This window comes from Columba livia, chromosome Z, assembly GCF_036013475.1.
Source record: "Columba livia isolate bColLiv1 breed racing homer chromosome Z, bColLiv1.pat.W.v2, whole genome shotgun sequence".
Taxonomy (NCBI): domain Eukaryota; kingdom Metazoa; phylum Chordata; class Aves; order Columbiformes; family Columbidae; genus Columba; species Columba livia.
The window spans coordinates 21,270,897-21,288,379 of record NC_088642.1 but is presented as its reverse complement, the minus strand read 5'-3'; the positions used below and the strand labels follow the sequence as shown (position 1 = coordinate 21,288,379).

Below are 17,483 nucleotides of genomic sequence, written 5' to 3'. Positions count from 1 at the left end.
ATCTTTTTTCTGGTAAGCCATACAGAGGTAATATTTTTTTCCCCTTCTAATTTTCAGCATAATTTATCAACAAGAATTTAATATGAAAATGAATAATACTATTTCATTTTATCTAAGTGACAAACTTAAGGTATCTCTACCATGTTAAGAATGTGCTTCTGATTGTATGAAGACACGATATAAATTCTATGGCAGATATATATTTTAAAATGTGTAAAAACCAGATCTCTTTGGAGGAAAAACGATAGAAGGCAAAGCTTTAGTACTTTCATTTGAATGTTACAGTGAGTTCTTTATTATGCAAGGCACTAGAGATTCTGAATAACGTTAAAATATCGATAATGTAAAACATCTAATTTAGACAATAAAACATCTAACAATAAAATACATTATATAACAGAAAAATAAGTCAGTGATGGATTGCTAGAGAAGACTGTCCCAGTATTGTTATATTCGGGCTGTAAGAATAGACTGAATAGCAGTTGTTTTTGTAGGGAAGATAAATTATCAGCTATACATTGTCATTTAAAGAGATCTGAAATCTGGCTGAACATGCTCAGTAGGCTGTTTTCCGTGAATTCATGATTGGTGAACTTCAGAGGGGAAGCAGGTACCATTCCTGCTACCACTACTCCCCCTCCCCGCCCTGGTGTTTTTTTGGGAGTTGTTTGTTATTTGTGGTTTGTGTTTTAAAATTTGCTTGGTTTGGGGTTTTTTTTGGTTGGTTGGTTGTTGTTGGTTTTATGTGTTTGTTAGGTTTTTTCCTAATTTGAGCCTTATATAACTCTATCCTCTCAAATACCTTGTTTTGGATAGGCCCTGGGAAAACCATTTACTGGTATGTTTTACAATAGATACAGAATTTATAACAGATATAGAATTGTATGTTAATTACATAAGAAATCCTGTGCAATTTCATACAAAAGCTGTGTTACTATAGATTATTTTGAGATATAAGAACACTTGCGCAATATTTTGTCGTTTTTGACTTTTTAAGGTGTAAATCAGTACAGCTTCATGGGCCAGCAAGTCACTGTGGACATTCATCTTCTGGCAAAGGACAAGAGTTAAAAATTGGCCTTAAGTACTGTTGTATTCAGTGCAAACTGAAAGCCATATTTGTATGGATTAAAGAAATCTGAGCACCTCACATCATGCTTAAAATGCCTTGCCACTGTGTTTTTAATGATCTTGCCAGTAAAAAGATATATGACAGAGATCTAAGTCATGTAAGTTAGAAAAGCTTCTCGGGCTTCAGCTTTTAAAAACTGAGTCTTTGAAAGCAAGCAGAACTTCTCTATTCTTCACATACTGAAGCGTTAACCACCTCAGCCAGAAGAAGATTCAATAGCAACATCTAAACTAGCAGGCTAAATGTGGCTGGGACTGTTCTCTGGTGATGAAGCTGGCAGCCACATAATGTTTCATGCCTGTATTATTAAACTCTTTTATTCTTCAAAACAGGATATTCATAGGCATCTACTGCCCATTGGGAATGGTTCCTGACTCACACTAACTCCCAAACCCAGCCCAGGAATTGTTTGGGAAAGTGCTAGCTGGCATGCTTTTAGCCTGTGCCAAGGTCTGTTTGAACATTTTAATACACAATTTTTATACAAATTATTTCCAACATCCATGAATGCTTTGTGGTGGTTTCATTTTCATTGCATTTTATAGACAGATCTAAAGCAGTCTCCTTGGAGTGATTAGCCAAAAGGAAGGTAAGAGGGAACTGTCGTCCCCCACCCAGAGATAAATCATATTTGTATTGCCAATCCTTTACTGAAGCAATTAATCACCTAATTTTTTATCCAGAAACCTGACAAAAGAAAATTGATTGGAATTTGGCTGTCAAGTTAGCTGTTTGTTCACATGAAGACATTACAGAAAGTCCTATATGGTGGCTAAAACAGCCCTCTGACCTGTAGCAGATGTCTCTTTTTCTTTTAGACGTCCTGTGGCCCTTATGAAAGGATGTTACAGTGAGAACAGGAACACAAAACGCATATTGTGCAGTAAAGTGAAATAACCACAAGTAACCTTTGCACTCCATTAAATTATGACTATTAACATAAATTTGTAGTGAAAATAACTTTTGAAGTGCAATTTACTAAGATAAGAATGGAAAAGGATTAAGGATAAATAAAACATCATTGGGCATTTTCTGAATCCTCTCACAACTTCTTTTTTTTTTTTTTTTTTTTTTTTAAACACACACACAAAAAGAGATTATTCCATTTTGTACGTGGACACATGCTGGCAATTCGCTTCTCAGTGTGGCCATCAGGACAAACACCAGTCCATCTACTTTGTCAGCACTTCAGAAGAAGCGGGGATGCTCCATTAGTGAGACAGAAAGCACTGTTAACTTGTCACACATCTAATTTCTCATAGCCCTGCAATGCTATGCATTCTGAAGCACAAAGCCTTTTTATTTTTTTTTTTTTTTAACTTTTTACAGGGACAATAACTGGTCCAGAAAATTGAATTGTTGACTTGAAGAAGCTGCCTAGGCTTTTACAATGCAATTAAATACAAATAAATGTCTCTGCCTCAGTGATGTAACTCGGTTGCAACAGAAAACAAAAAGGTCAAAATAAGAATGTAATTTTTAGGAATAGTAAGCATGGAATTCTCAAAGAGCCATAACTTAAAAATAAAAATAATCTATTTATGAAAAATATCTTTTTCTGTATTATGATGTATATAAATTCTAGTTTTTGATGTTTAAATTTCTGCATTTGTCCTCCCACTGTTTTTAAGTACCTACATGATTTCCCTCAGGTTCTCTAAACATAATTCATCTTTGAAGAGAAGAGCATAGATAATCTTCACTTAAGAGGTATGTTATTTGGAGAAATAACAGGATAAGCATGAGCAGTTTTCTTAAAGTTTAGAGGTAAGTAGAAATTATTTACAAATCCTGAGTGTAATGAAAGAACACTACTGTGCACAGTATTGTTAATTTATGGTAATTTATAGTTTTGAGTTACTATTGAACATTTTGTAGACTTGGTAACATCCTCTACCATATTCTCACTAAAAGTTGCAACTGAGTGCAAGTATTCATATGAAAGACAACGTGACTCTTTTGTGCTTTTGCTAGTATGTTTTCCATGCAGGGTTCAATTCATTAATGTGGCCTGTTATCCATAATATTGCTGTTAGATAAAACATATTGCAGCTAGCTGTCACAGACAGTGCTCTTTAAAATCACTGTAAGAAGTACTTAAACTTTCTGGAAAAAGGACAGCCTCCATGAGAACATGGGTACATGTCACCACCCAAAACAAGGACACATGTGGCTGGCACATGTTTTCTTGGATATCTGAGGATAGGCATGTGTGAGAAAAAAGATATAAAATGTCATAAAAACAGATGAAGACACAGAAACCCATACACAGGCCTGGGCAGTCACTGGGAATATAACTCTTAAGAAAAATGGAACAAGAGAGACTCAAAATGACTGTCAACAAAAAAGCACTTGAGACTTTACTTTCCCATGGTTTCAGAGGAAAAGAACGTATGTGCAATCTTTCTAAATGGAGTTCATCGAAACATCTGATGCCATCATATTTTTTTTTTCTAGCAGAGACAATGCACTAGCCATTCAAGTCAAAGCAGGTAAGAATACATTTCAAATTTTAAATACAGTTGCCTTCTAAATAGATCCATAAATTACAATAACCTGACAGCATTCAAAATACGAATTTTTCTGACAGGAAAATATACACGTGTTATAAAATATTTTTTATACTTTATTTCACTAGATTTTTTCTTGAACTTACTGCCATTATCTTCCATGGTTCCATGCCTGTTTCCCCTCATTTCCAGAATTAAGTCAGTCTTGTGCTTAGTCCAGGCTACACTAGTGATGATTCTCTTCTACTCACAGTGTTTTTTTTTCCTGCACTTCCTTGGGTAATGTTTGTCTTTTCTCTGATGTTAGATGGTATTTTCCTTCATATTTTGGATTTTTCCTTCTTACTTGCTCCCAAAGATAGAGGCAGCATATAAAAGCCCTTACTTTCATTCTTTTCCTATTTTGATTCTTCTTCATTCAAAAATAATCCAAAATATGAATCTCCACCTGTTTTTCTTAAAGAATCCGCTGGCTTAAGAGCGGATATCTCTATAAGCAACGATCTTAATGTTTTTATTTTTTTCTGGTAAACACATTCACAGACTAGTCAAGTGGTCATAGAGGCAAAAAAAGAATGTACTGTGTCTTTGAGTAGATGCTGAATGTAAAACTTGCTTTGGTGGGTATGCCATTTTAATACTATAGAAAAGGTATTTGTGTTTAAATAATGTTTGCATTTAAAAAGTCAGTTAAATAAGGGATAATCTGTTGGTAAAGAGATTAACTGTGAAAACCATGCTTTAAAATTTAAAGTGTAGTATAGCACAGAAAATACTTGCATGAAAATATCGTTTCACAATTTTTTTTTTATATGCATACACTTGACAATAACATCTTTCCAGTTTTTCCAAACCTACTTTCAGAAACTTCATTCAGAGTGCAAATGTTTCATTTACTTTATTCAAGATGTAAATGCTGTACTATGTTTATGATTGTGGATGATTTAGCACATTGTTTATACTATGAAAACTTGGAAGTTGCCTGGTAATCTTCAGTACAGAAGTTGACTGTCCAGCCCAGGGGCATGTTTAATTAGAGCTGTACAGGCTATGTATTTTAATGTTACGATCCCCCAAAATTTTCCTTAAGAACGCAGTTTCATTAAAAATTTGTCATATAAACAAGTACTAATATATGTTTGGGTGTTGGTTTTGGTTTTTAAACTAGATTAATACAAGAAATGCAGCTTTTTCTAGTCCATTTGAATTTTGAATGGGAAGCATCAGTTTTTATTTACAGTTAGTCATTATATTCTTATGATCCCTTTATCTTCTATACCTTCTCAATAATACCAACTAGAGCTTGAAAAGTGAGATAAATGCTTAGTATTCCTACATTGTTGATGATTTACAAAATATTTAACATGGCCTACAGGTGAAAGAGTATCACATACATTATCTTATAGCCTGTCTGTGAGACTTTGTTTCACTACTATTGCCATTGTGTTACACAGCATTCCGATAACCTTCACAGTGTTACGAAGTTAGTACAAACTGTTTCAGTGTTGAATATTCAAGATCTATCAAACTGTCTGCCCTTAGCAGTTATTTACATGTTTTTTTCTCTTTCTCACTCCTTTAATAATCTTCCCTCCCAACAATAAAAACAAATGTGTATATTTAAATGAAGATATTTCTTACCAGGCCTGTATCAGCTCTGCCCTCTTCTAAAAGGAGTTCAGAGATGTCTATATGAAACTTCTTTATGTTGGGTGTCCTTCAAGTGTAAGAGAAATATTCTGTCCAGTTCCCCAAAATTTCATTCAAAATGCTATAGACTGATGCCAAAATGCCTGGAATAGAAAATTCACATGTAATTTCAGGGAAGTTATAGAGCTGCAATAATCTGGCTATAGGAATACAACTACATGTTTAGGTAGCTCTGTAGTTAATTTTTGCCCTTAGGAATATGTTTTCTTTTCATCTGCAGAAATATAAAGGACAAGTTCTTAGAACTGTGTGTGTACCAAATGAAAAGTGATAGTACTATTAATCTAATAGGTTTCCTCCAGCATACACACTTCCCTTTGATTGCAAAAACACACTGCAGCTTTTTATTAATTAAATGCTATTTTTGGATATGTGTTAATGTAGAGCTCAAGAAAGGTTCTGGATTGCTAGCTTAGTGCACTTTAGTCCTTATTTCTCGACAAACAGTGCAGAACAATGATTAAAGCAAACTTCCTGGTGCTGTTTCACTCATGTGCCCCAGAGGGACCACCATTAAAGTTATAATGTAGATCAGTCTCTTATGTCTTTCTCTGGAGTATGTATATTCTCCATATACACTGTTAGCATAGTATTACTGCTTATACTTTTCAGCTGGTACTGAGGAGTAATTGGGCAGACAAGAAATGTTTTTATTAATCATACAAAATACCACGTTAAAAAATTAATTTGGCTTCCCAAAGATGATACCCCTCCTATTAATCTAATTTTATGCTCCTAATTTGTTTATTCTGTGTGGTTTTGGTTCGCTTTTAAGTTTTAGAGTTTCTCAGAGGAAGTGGGCTTGGCATTTTGTAGTTGCCTGGGAAGCACTGCACACAGTTATGATTCTGAAGAAACATTTTTAGTACGATTTATCAGTAATTGCTGCTCTTAAACCACCTATTTCATTAACATTTTAAGCGCCCTTGGTTTCCTTCTGTCTATATGTATATCAAAGAATCCAGTTCCTCACTTTCTTGAGAAATTATTATGGGCATCTAAACCAAAGATGCCACTGTATAATCTGTTAATAGCAAAATGTTTTGTTTTTTTTTTTTTTTATACACTGACGTTTTAAATCGATCCTGAAGAACACAATCGGTACAACCAAGATACTCCAAAACGGGTGTAATCAGGTGTCTGGAGAAGCCCTCAATCCCCACGCATGTTCCGAGAGCTGCCTGCGGTGCATCTCAGCCCCCAAGTTCTCAAACTACTCCCGTGAAACCCGGCAGGGTTACTTGCATTTATGCTCAGGACTCTCGTTAGCCAAGCCCGTTTATTATACCTCTTCTGCTTAACAGTTTTTGGCTTAGTATGTCAAATAATATTGTGGTTTGCACTAAAGCAAACCGCTGGATTGCTGACTGAACGGCACCCCGGGCTGCCCAGCACTGGCCGCTTCCCGCGCCTTTGTCACTCCCGCACCCGGGCCCTCCCCTTCTTCTTCCAGTCCCGGTCAGGTAAACAAGGCCTGTTATGAGCAGCCACTCCGTCAGTCAGGCAGGAAGCTCTGGGGATGCTGGAAGGAGAAATCAAAGTGGATCTAAAAGCTCCAAACCACCCTACCAGCCCCAAATCCGCTAGCATGGCGCAGACTCGCCTCCTGCCTCGGACCCGCCTGCGACACCGACCCGGCTGCTGAGTGGAACTTGCCCACGCAGGAGAAAGTAGAGAGGTATCCACAGGATTCCACCTCAGGTTCACCTCTTTTAACTCGTAGATCTCCTCCTCGTGCTTTATAAAGTCTTCTTATAGCTCTCCTTTTATTTTTTTTTTATTAATTTTATAGCGACTAATTAACAGTGTGTAAGTAGGTTCCCCCCTCCCCGGGTAATGGAACAGTCCACTGGGTTCCTCCGTGCGGACGCTCAACTTTTAACTCCTTTTCTGCCAAATCCCACCACAGACTGTAGAAGGTTTTTCGTTTTGTTTTGTGTTTGTTTGTTTGTTTGTTTTTTGTTCGGGTTTGTGGTTTGTTTGTTTATTTTTTTTTCAGAGGCTTGGATCCTTCCTCAAGCTCTGCCACACTTAAACACCACAGAGAAGTCAGAGCTGTAAGAACTGCCTCATATTAAACAACATCAGGTAATGTCATCCAACACGTGTTCTTCTTGGCAAGAAGAACTTTTCAGAAACTTTTTTTTTTTTTTTTTTTTTTTTTTTTTTTTTTTTTTTTTTTTTTTTTTCCTCCTTGAGCAATAACTGGAGGCATAGAGGTGTCCTGACCCAAGACCTGGGGTCCTGAATTGCATTTCTCAATTTAAGCACGTAAGTGCCTATGGTAAGATGGTATGGATTTTCAGATATGGTCCTTCACAATTCCAATATCATGAATAAAAGAGTGTAAAAAACCTGTCCACTTCTTCTCAGTTCTGAGTCTCCTGAGTTGCTTGTCTGTATTGAACATCAGAAACCCCATTTTGCTTCTTGGAATTGTCTCCCAGGTTCACATCACACTGGATATCTTTGGAGTTTCCCCTGACCTTAATGGCTGCAATTGTATGTTCTTCTTTCAGTATTTTCCATCTTTCACACCTTTTCTAGATCAGCCTTCCTTCTTTGGGCCACGCTTTTTCTTTCCATTCTCTGTTTATTCTCTAATCCCCACAGGATAATGTTCTGAACCACACTGAACAGTAAGAGCCGTTTACATAATTTAGGAAAAAAGGGAGGCCTATAGCTTAAAGTAAATGCAAAATAAAATTGTTACTTTTAGTCCAAGTTATTAAGGTTATTAGCCGTGTGTTAATAGCTGGAAACACGTGGAAGAAGTTCTGGTTGAAGAACTTCTGCAAGAAGTTCATGTCCACTGTGCTAGTGCAGGAGAGCTTTATCCAGGAGCTGCTTCTATGAATGGGTGTATAAATTGCAGCTCCTAGATGGCTTAAGGCCAAGAGAAGTGAGTTACTTCTGCTGGTGTCTGACGATTCATGCATATTGGTTTCATATTTCCTATAACAAACTAGGCATTAGAGTTTTTTTTTTTCAGATGTGTAACTACTTGTCCGAAAAGTGTTTTGCGCATGTGGTTTATATTTCAACATTAAGCGTAGTATTCTAATCTAGAAAGGACACATGGTGCAACACCAACCCTTAAAAATAAAAAGAGAAGGGAAACATTTTGCAAAATAACAACAATTGATTGCAAGATTTTATTTAATAGAAATGTGAGAAATGTGTGTTTCTGCTTAGAGAACTTTTGCAAGTTTCAAAAGAGAAGTGTGAACTAAGGTACTGTATTCGCTCAGTGAATTTCACTTGCTTCTCTTCAGTCAAATGCAGAGCTTTCCTTTTCATATGGGGAAGTGCTCAGAGCCCTGAGAACTTTTGAAGTGATGGTCGGTTCTGTTGACCTCCTGATCCCCTCTCCAGTTAGAGTCCAGAAAGCACCTCCTTACCCTTACACTACAGCCTATTGCATTGCAGATGGCTACTTTTGTTTGGTTGGTTTTTTTTTCATTTTGGGTTTTGTTTGTTTGTTTGTTTGTTTGTTTGTTTGGGTTTGGTTGGTTGGTTGTTTTTGTGTGTGTGTGTTGAAATCCACATCTTGTTTTTCTTCCTTCAGAAATAAACAAGGAGATAATATGAAACCTTTGTTTCTGCTTTTCTGCTCTGGGTTCAGTCTGTCAGAACAGCAATAAACAGCCATAAAAAAGAACTCAACTCTGTATTGACATTTGATGAGAGAACTGACACACTTCAATAGTTGAAATGTAGTTAGGAAGCATGTACACTAAAGTACCTCAGTCCCAGTAAAATTTTCTGAATGCTTACCATGTTGCTGTAATGTCCCTGAAAATATCAATGTAGCCCTATTTGATAAAAGATTTGTCTTGGAACCCATTTTTTCCTTTACCACTTTGCTAGAGTTACTGCAAAAAAAAAGGAAGAGAAATATGGGACCTCTTCCTCTTTTCTTTGAATTTTTACCCCAAAGACATCCTTTTCTACCCGTGTCCTCTTGTCCTTGTTTCGGGGTTGAGCAAATTACGTTCAGTTGTTTCATTTTCCTGAAATAGTCTCGCCAGTTTTGTTGCTCGTTGACTTACGCGCAGGAGCGCCGGCCTGCGGCCGCTTCCCGCAGCGTCCCGCTAGGTGGTGGCAGAGGAGCAGCTCTGGCTCCTCTCCGCAGGACGGCAGGTTCCTCTCCTGCGGGCTCCAAAAAGCAACACATTCTCACTCGTGCAGTGCCTCTTAGATGTAAACGGGGATTTACAAGTACTTTCAAACAAACTCCTTGCCTGTTTCCTAGCAAGTGCAGCCTATGATAAGATTGTGAAGAGGGATGAGCTTTATCAGGAGAGTAATTAATGTGTAAGTATGTATGGTGATAATACTGATGTGCAAAACTTAGTAGGGCACTTTGGAGGAAGATAGATTCTAGAAATTTGACATGCTAAACTTCTTCAGTCATAATCTTTTGCCTGACTCAAAAAGAATGGCTGAATTCAGCACATTGCAATCTATCATTCCATACAGCACAAACGATTCTGTGGAAGGCCTTAATTGTACCAGAGAGAGCGGTGTGTGGAACTACATATCGTACAGGTACCTGTGTGTCGGGGATTGGCTCAAGGAGCACAGACATGAGTCCACCAAGCAACTGTACGAGCAGAGCCCATTTTAGTTGACATAAGTAGGCCTTAGTAAGCTTGTCTATTAGGCCGTGGGAAAGGGGGGAACGGAAAAGTACTAACTAAGGCAGGGTCAGGATATTTTTGAAGAGATAAGAGTCAGAAGAATGTGGGATGTGCATAGCTAGCTAAACCCAAGTAGGTGGAGTAAGTAAATGTGCTTAGCCTATTAGATAGAGACAAGTATGCATAATTATGGTATTTGGTATAAATGCACGCTATCTCGGGCAATAAAGTTGAAGTATGCTTTATCACTCATATTGAGTCGGCTGCATTTCTTCCTCCGTCCGCTTGGGTCTGGAACTCTGATGGGATTTCTTCCCGCACCTGTGTGTGTAAAGACAGCAACAGAAGTAAGAACTATTAATATATTTAGAAAGACAGGTACTTATAACAAAAAATACGTGTCATAAATATTAGGCAACTGGATGTTAGAGAGCTGTGGGAAAGTAACGGCACATATGGAAAATAAGTGGTAACAATTCAAAGTCTCACATGTGGAACTTCAGTTTCCTTAAAATAAACAGACAAAAGTCCTCTTCACTTAAGCACTTTTAGACATGTGGGCTGCTTACAAAAGGTTTACTCCACAGCTGTTGTTCCCCAGTATTTTTTCTGCTGCTTCCTTTGATCTTCTACATGTGATCTGAGTGCTTGTTCTCAAGGCCTGGTACTTCTGAAAGGTTCTGAGTTATCCAAGATGCAGCTACAACTTTTAAAATATAATGTGTGGTATACAGGAGCATTGAATAATAAAGTTAGTTTGGAAAGCTTGAGTTTGGGGCCAGAAAGAGAATCTTGCATCCAAGTAAATCAGCTAAGTAGAGGAGAAATCTCTAAATACAGGCTGAAATTCAGAAGTTATCATAATCAAAGGGCACTGGCACCATTGTGGCAAGGATATAATTAACAATGAAAATAAGGATATAATTAACATTTTTTTTATGAAAAAAAGAATCTGAGAGATTTTACAAGCCACTGGAAAGAACATTTGAAATGCTACACCACTGTATTACAGTGTCACTAAAAGAGGGAATCAGGTTTTATTCCAACTTCAACTTGCTCTGGTTGAAAAAGAAAGCTGAAAACATCTGACAAGTTTTCACATAAAAATTTACACTTTCAGCATGCTGCTATCTGAAAATTGGTGGGTTTATTATTCCAGAATTAGGCATACACACACAATTAGTGGTATTTTAATTAGTGTCTTCTATAGATAACACTTTATCTGTGACTCCAAACCAGGTTTGTTAATCATTAGTAAGAAGTTTTTACAGAGAGGCTAAATGAATTGCTCTGAGTGGTTAAATTGATCAAACAATAGCTTCACTCCCTACACTGAAAAATTTATATTGGGCTTCGTAGTTTTCCTTGCCAGCATCCAGTTTTATTTTCTGAAATACTAACAATGATTGAAAAATGCTAGGAATAGACAGAAATTGGGACATTCTAGGAAATAAGAGATTTTTCCAGCATGGATTGTTTTGTTATCAGTATGACTATTAACATCAGATACCAACACATTCTGCCTCAGCCTCACCAGTTCAGACCTTCCTTTTGACTTTCTTGAGAGGTATATTGATGTTATCCTTCATCCTGTCCTACTGTATCTCTTATGAGTGTTAGAAAGTTCTCTTCACAACATTGATAATTATTATCTTTGCAGGCAGTAAAATGCCTTTTTCTGGAGAAAGCTATAAGCTTTTTTCTGTACTAATATTGCCCTGGGTAGAGGCAAATGACATGGAGACATTTCCATGCTGCCTACACTGTAACTTCCACTGTTAGAAACACCAATAGAGTTGCATTAGTGGGTGGAAAACAAACAAAGAAGCAAAAATTCTTACAGACATTTATCTAAGGTTGTGGCATGTATTTGCTGGAATTCCTACATACAATTTAATTGCCCTTTTTACCTTGACTGATACAAGTGGTTGGACATCAGCTCCTGGAGAATGATCCTCTCTACCTTCTTACTCGGGGAACATGTAAATTTTAACACATATTTTTTCTAATGCCCTGTTTACTTCCCACAGTCATTTCTGCTTCTAATTCAAAGTTTCTGTCTTCATTTTTACAACATACCATAGTCTTGCATTTAAGAAAGAGCATTTCAAGAGATAGCTAGATACCCTCCACTAAAAAAAAACACCAACAAAACAAACAAACAGGTAACATTAATATTCCACAGTCTCATCACTGAAGTAAATGATTTTTGGAACCACAGTTTTAGACAACAGATTTCCAAATTTGAAACAAACAGATTTAACATAGCAAAAAAAAGAGGGAAAACTGAAGTGTACATCAGCTAGGTAAACAAAGTAGTAAAGCAGTAGCATTAAAAAAGTACTCAGTGTTGAGTAAATAAGTGATTTTTCTTACTTATTACCTGCTGCCAAATTTGTGCTTGTGCCAGGAGCTAGCTGTCATTGCAAGTATGTTTAGTATAGTGTAATAAACAATATAGGACCATTCTGTATTTTATGTGCCAGTGAAATCTGAATCTGAGAAGTTCACGTGTAATAGAAAAATTAAGAGCTGAGATACACCTAGAGTGGTCTAAAAGATTTATGAAACAATGTTTGCCTCTAAAAAGCCAATTTCATACTTCCTTCTCTAGTAGTATTTTCTACCAGTTTCCTTGCAGGGAACATCAGACTTTCTAGGCTGTAGTTCCAGGTTAATGGGCAAATTGTTAATAACAATGATTTTATTTTATGATGGTTATGTTGTGATATGGGAATTATGGGAGTTTACAAGGCAAAAAAAGAAAAAAATAGGATTTTATATTGAAATAGATCAGATACCATAATTTTAATTAAAGTGATGAAAATAATAGCTTTACAGAAAATTTTATGGAAACAGACTGAGGACCAAGCCTTAGTCAACTGCATTTAGTGGCAAACTTACTAATAGATATGATATCATAAATTGTGGTTACCTATCATAACAGAATGGGATACTATCACTCAGGACTAATAACTGGTTTCTCCTCTTCTGCACTGTGTTATACATGTTGTTTTTTAAGACTGGCAAATGCAGATTTTACTTTCTGAATGTATTTACTTTCTGAATGTATTCTTACAAATTCCATAAATACAACTATGAATTTATTATTCTCATACTGTGTCTGTTCTGGTTTACATCTTCTATTTGCATGAATGGACAACTTCTTGATCATGTTTCTCTCTTAAGTAGACTCAGTACATGCCATTGCACACATAATTTTTTAAATTCAGTTCATAGATTTTGATAATCTATTGATTATACCATGTCTTCAGTGATAAACACACACATATTCTTCATTTGCATTTTGAGTGAAATAACTTATTAACTAGGACTTTTGTGTAGCCTTGACATATTCAATTTTTCCATTAAAAAAGAAGAAATTAATTACACTGCAAATAGGGGTGTCTGTAAAATAACTGTGTCATAGCTTCTGTGTGATATTGCCACTGGAGAAAGGACACCCCTTGTTTCAAACCCAATCATTGTTGTCTGTTGTACAGTGTTACTGTAAAGCTTGGAATTTTTGTCTCAACAGCATTTTGGCTTGGGCAATTTCAAGTGTCTGGGAACTATATAATATTGGATTTCTAGTTAGAAACATCCAGCTTTGTGAATGAGAGTCATGTTCACACCACAGTGATTCCCTCATGCCTGATTTTCAACCCTTTATGTGCCTTCGAGTCCTTTAACCTGAGCTTCCCCACTGTCCTTTCAATGCTTCCTGTCACTGTTGGCACTGTCAACTTCTCTTCCTTAACTCCTGGGATCTGGATTATTCATCAATTTAATCTCAGATGATTTACAGTTTTCTAGGCTGAAGTATGGAATCTATTTGCTAGTCCTCTTTCTTGTTAAAAAAATCTAGTGAGTTTGTATGAAAGTGAATATATGTTGTTTTTTATAATACTTACTTGTTAGTAGAGAATGCCAGCAATCTTTACTGAAAATACAAGAGTCAAAATACAACCTCCTCACCCAAGGTAGCTTAGAGTTTAGATAAACAGCCAAGGGAAGAAGGGCTGAATGAGAAAGAATGGGAAAGTAGAACAACTGAGCAAACTGAGCACTTCAGTCGTATCTTTATCTTATTATGCTCTTTGTTCCCCCTTTTTTTTTTTTTTTTTTTTCCTTGCTTAGAAGTTTAAAAGTGCAGAGTATTTTGTTTTCTATCACTGGTCTGTGAACATTTCATTGTGAGGGGATCTAACATCTGTAGGCCTTTAAGGCCTGCATAAGGGTATCAAACAGGAAAATAATCCTCTTATTTGTTTTTTTTTTTTTTCTATTAGAGAATTTAAAATATTTGCTCAGCAAAAGAAAAGGAAATGTATTTATCAAGTTTTTATTTTTATTTTGGAGGACTAATCTGTAAATGTCAGTACCCCAGACAAACCTTCTTTATACAGATTGTTGTAGTATTCAAACTTGGGAGCGGAGCAACAGTTACTTCAGTGTTTGTTATGAGATTTCCATTTTTCCAAAGAAAAATGCTCTTTCAAATAAACTTGTTTAGGATTAATGTGCACTCCTAAATTGTGTAAGTTTCTGCTGATATAATTTAGAGCAGATGCATTCTGATAATAGAAAGTTTTACAGGAAAGGGTAAAAACAGTTTACAATTGTTTTAAAGCATCATTTAAAGTCTGTGCTACACCCCAAATGGATAAGACTGAGCATATTGGGTCCATGGCCAGTACATATCCAAAGCTGTTTCTATTTAGAGCAGTTTCCATACCATAAGTCTTATGTAATCACATGAAAATTATGAAGAAAGCTTCCCACCCTGAAAAATCTCAGGGAAGGTTAATGGTGCAAATACTGCCTGCTGTCCTGCAAAGATGAATCGCTCAGTGACCATAGTGCAGTCTCAGCTGGAGCAAGTAAGTTTAATTTGCATGCTGGATGTTTGCAGTGATGAACAGCTCTCAGAATCTGGAAGAACAATATGCTGTGTCTTTTACCCAGGAAAAAGCTTATTTGAAAATTTTATTGTTACATTTTAGTAGCTACTATGGACAATGTGATTCCTCTCTAGTCTGATCAACAAAAGACCTTTTTAAAATATAGCATACTGTTTTAGTTTCTATTTCACTGATTAAGTTTATATCCTGCTAGGTAATCTTATGGATTGAAATGTGCATTTTCAGAAAAATTTCTTCCTCGTTGTTTCACAATCACTTCATTTTCCTGAGTTTCCCTATAAATCTGAATAGCTATTGCTTCAGGCCTAACAGACATACTGTGCTATTATTACTGAGTCATATAATTTATCTCTTAGAATGTTCATAAATGATTCATTGGACAAGACATAAAAATAAATACATTAAAATGAACAATGCATTAAAATAACAGTCAAATTAAGCTGCACTTTCCACAAAAGATACATTCTAAATTATATTAGTTAAATATCTTACTAAAATGGTAATTAAAGGAACCCTCAAAAAGAACTAATGGGCTTAAAGGATTTTCTTGTGCTGTGAGGGATCTTAAGGTAAATTAAATGAAAGTCTAAGAAAACTTTTGAAATGGTACCAGACAGTCCATTTGCTGATATATTTTAGAATTACAGGTCTATAAAACAACTTCAAAGTACTTTTTTCATAAGGTAACAACATCATAGGAATATAAATATATTCTGCTACTGGGATAGGCAATTTGTGATAGATTGTTAATGACATTTCTGTAGCTTGACATCTGCCCGGCATTATCAAGCTCTTGAAAACTTTTGCATCTGAGTTTTGCATCAGACATTTTCTCATTTTAAAGAAGTTCCACTACCCTTAATAGATTTTTTAAATGTGGATGATTTGTTTTAGTGTTATGAGTTCGCCAGGTTTAAAAAACATGCTAACATTTTGCAGTGTTTGGAAACCTAGTCAGTAAAGCATCATTTGTACAGAGAGAACAAAAACAAACTAGGCAGATAAAAACTAACTGTGATTAAATTAAATTTAATACAAATAGGAACTGAGTTTATTTTTGTATTTACAAACCACCACAATAAGTAATTTATTCTAGTATGGTATACTTACGCAAAAAGTATCAAAATAATGAGCTGGAAATCTTATTGCCTAATCAAGATTGTGGTCTCTGGCCTAAGTAAGTTCATTGGAGCAGTCTCATGATTGAAGTACTGCTATAGAATTTAAAACCTTATTAGGAAGGAGAGACAGAAAAAGAGAAATAAGGTATATTAAGGCATACGTGCTTGCTCTGAGAGGCAGAATCTGTCAGGAGATGAATGTGTTAAAAGCCCATAGTGATGACAAAAGAGAAAAATAACAAAGGTGCTTTCATGGTTAGTCAAATATATAACATCAATCCAAGGCGATGAAGTAGATGAAGTAATTTCAGACTAGGCTGAACTTTGGTAGAAGTAAAGCATGTAGTAGGATGAAAAGTATAAACAAATTATTGGAATACATTGGCCAAATTTTTTATTGCGACACTTAAGAAGGAAAACAGGGTGAAGTGCATCTGACATGGAAATCATAGGTATAGAGTTGTTTGAGAATTTGAAGGCAAAAAAGCAGCGTTGACGATTGTGGCAACAAAATTATAGACGTCATGATTCCTAGGCAGAGAATAAAAATACCATTAGTAAATAAAATCTCCTAGGGAAGGATTCTAATGGAAAAAAAAGAGCTCTGAAATGCCAGCAAATACTTAGGAAAAAAAAAATTAAGGGTATAAACGAGAAATATTTCAAAGTGAAGGAGATTGGAATAATAAGATGCAAAATGCAGAGTGGAGAACGACAGATTTGTAAAGCAATATTAGGGAGTATTAGTAACTATCTTGACTATCTATCAGTACTGTTGTGATACTGTCCCGTAATCAAGCACGATATTTAGATGCTTAAATAAAAATATAATCTGTAAGGTATATGAAGTAGTATGTCCACTGTGTTTGAAACTGATAAAGTTAAACTGGAGTATTTTGTTCAGTTTAGATCACTGTATTTGAAGAAAGTTTTGCACAACTGGAAAAAATCTGCAGAGGACAAATGAGAATAATCTCCTGGAAGACATGACCCACCTATCAACTTTGAGTGAAGCTGGGCTGATCATCCAAGGGAAGGCTTGAGGAAGCTCTCAGAACCATGTTCAAAATGCAAAGTGTATCTGAAAATGACACGGGGAGCACCGATGTTTGCTCTGGATGGGACAAGAAAGATCAGCTCAGTTTGTAGCAAGGAAGATTTATGTTAAGTATTAGAAAAAAAAAAAAAAAAAAAAGGCTGATATTTGCTGACACAGATGGCCTGGACAGATTGTAGAATCTTTGTTGCTGAAGGTTAAAGGACAGGTGCTGTGAATAGTTTAGATCTTGTCTTTGGACAAGAGAATGAACTAAATGTGTTTCCTTCACATTCTTTATGATTTTTAGATTTTATAACTACTTTAGAGAATGAAATCAGCTGTGAGAAGAAGGTCCAGAGTAGTGTCAGGGTAAATAAACATAATTTTAATCTGAATGATTGTC

At 35.9% G+C, this 17,483-nt stretch overlaps 1 protein-coding gene and 1 long non-coding RNA gene across 6 annotated transcripts in view; one reads left to right on the top strand and one right to left on the bottom strand.

Annotated features, from left to right (window-relative positions):
- The window catches only part of NIPBL (NIPBL cohesin loading factor), a 167,016-nt gene extending 159,971 nt beyond the window's left edge, over positions 1-7,045 (bottom strand). For 2 of the 4 annotated variants that reach the window (XM_065047569.1, XM_065047573.1), the window contains exons 1-2: positions 6,922-7,045; positions 5,284-5,435 (exon numbers count right to left, since the gene is read on the bottom strand). The gene's annotated coding sequence lies outside the window, so the exon portion shown is untranslated. Of the gene's footprint in view, positions 1-5,283; positions 5,436-6,423 lie in introns of all 4 variants that reach the window. The other 2 variants (XM_065047575.1, XM_065047570.1) reach the window with 2 other exon arrangements.
- On the top strand, positions 1,464-17,060 carry LOC110362979 (uncharacterized). Of its 2 annotated transcripts, XR_010469273.1 has the most exons (5): positions 1,464-1,582; positions 2,785-2,842; positions 3,590-3,624; positions 7,352-7,440; positions 16,946-17,060. It is a non-coding gene; the product is annotated as an uncharacterized LOC110362979 (long non-coding RNA). The 2 variants fall into 2 exon arrangements; XR_010469272.1 differs by lacking the exons at positions 7,352-7,440; positions 16,946-17,060 and having other exon boundaries at positions 3,590-3,727.
- Positions 17,061-17,483: the final 423 nt, after the last annotated feature.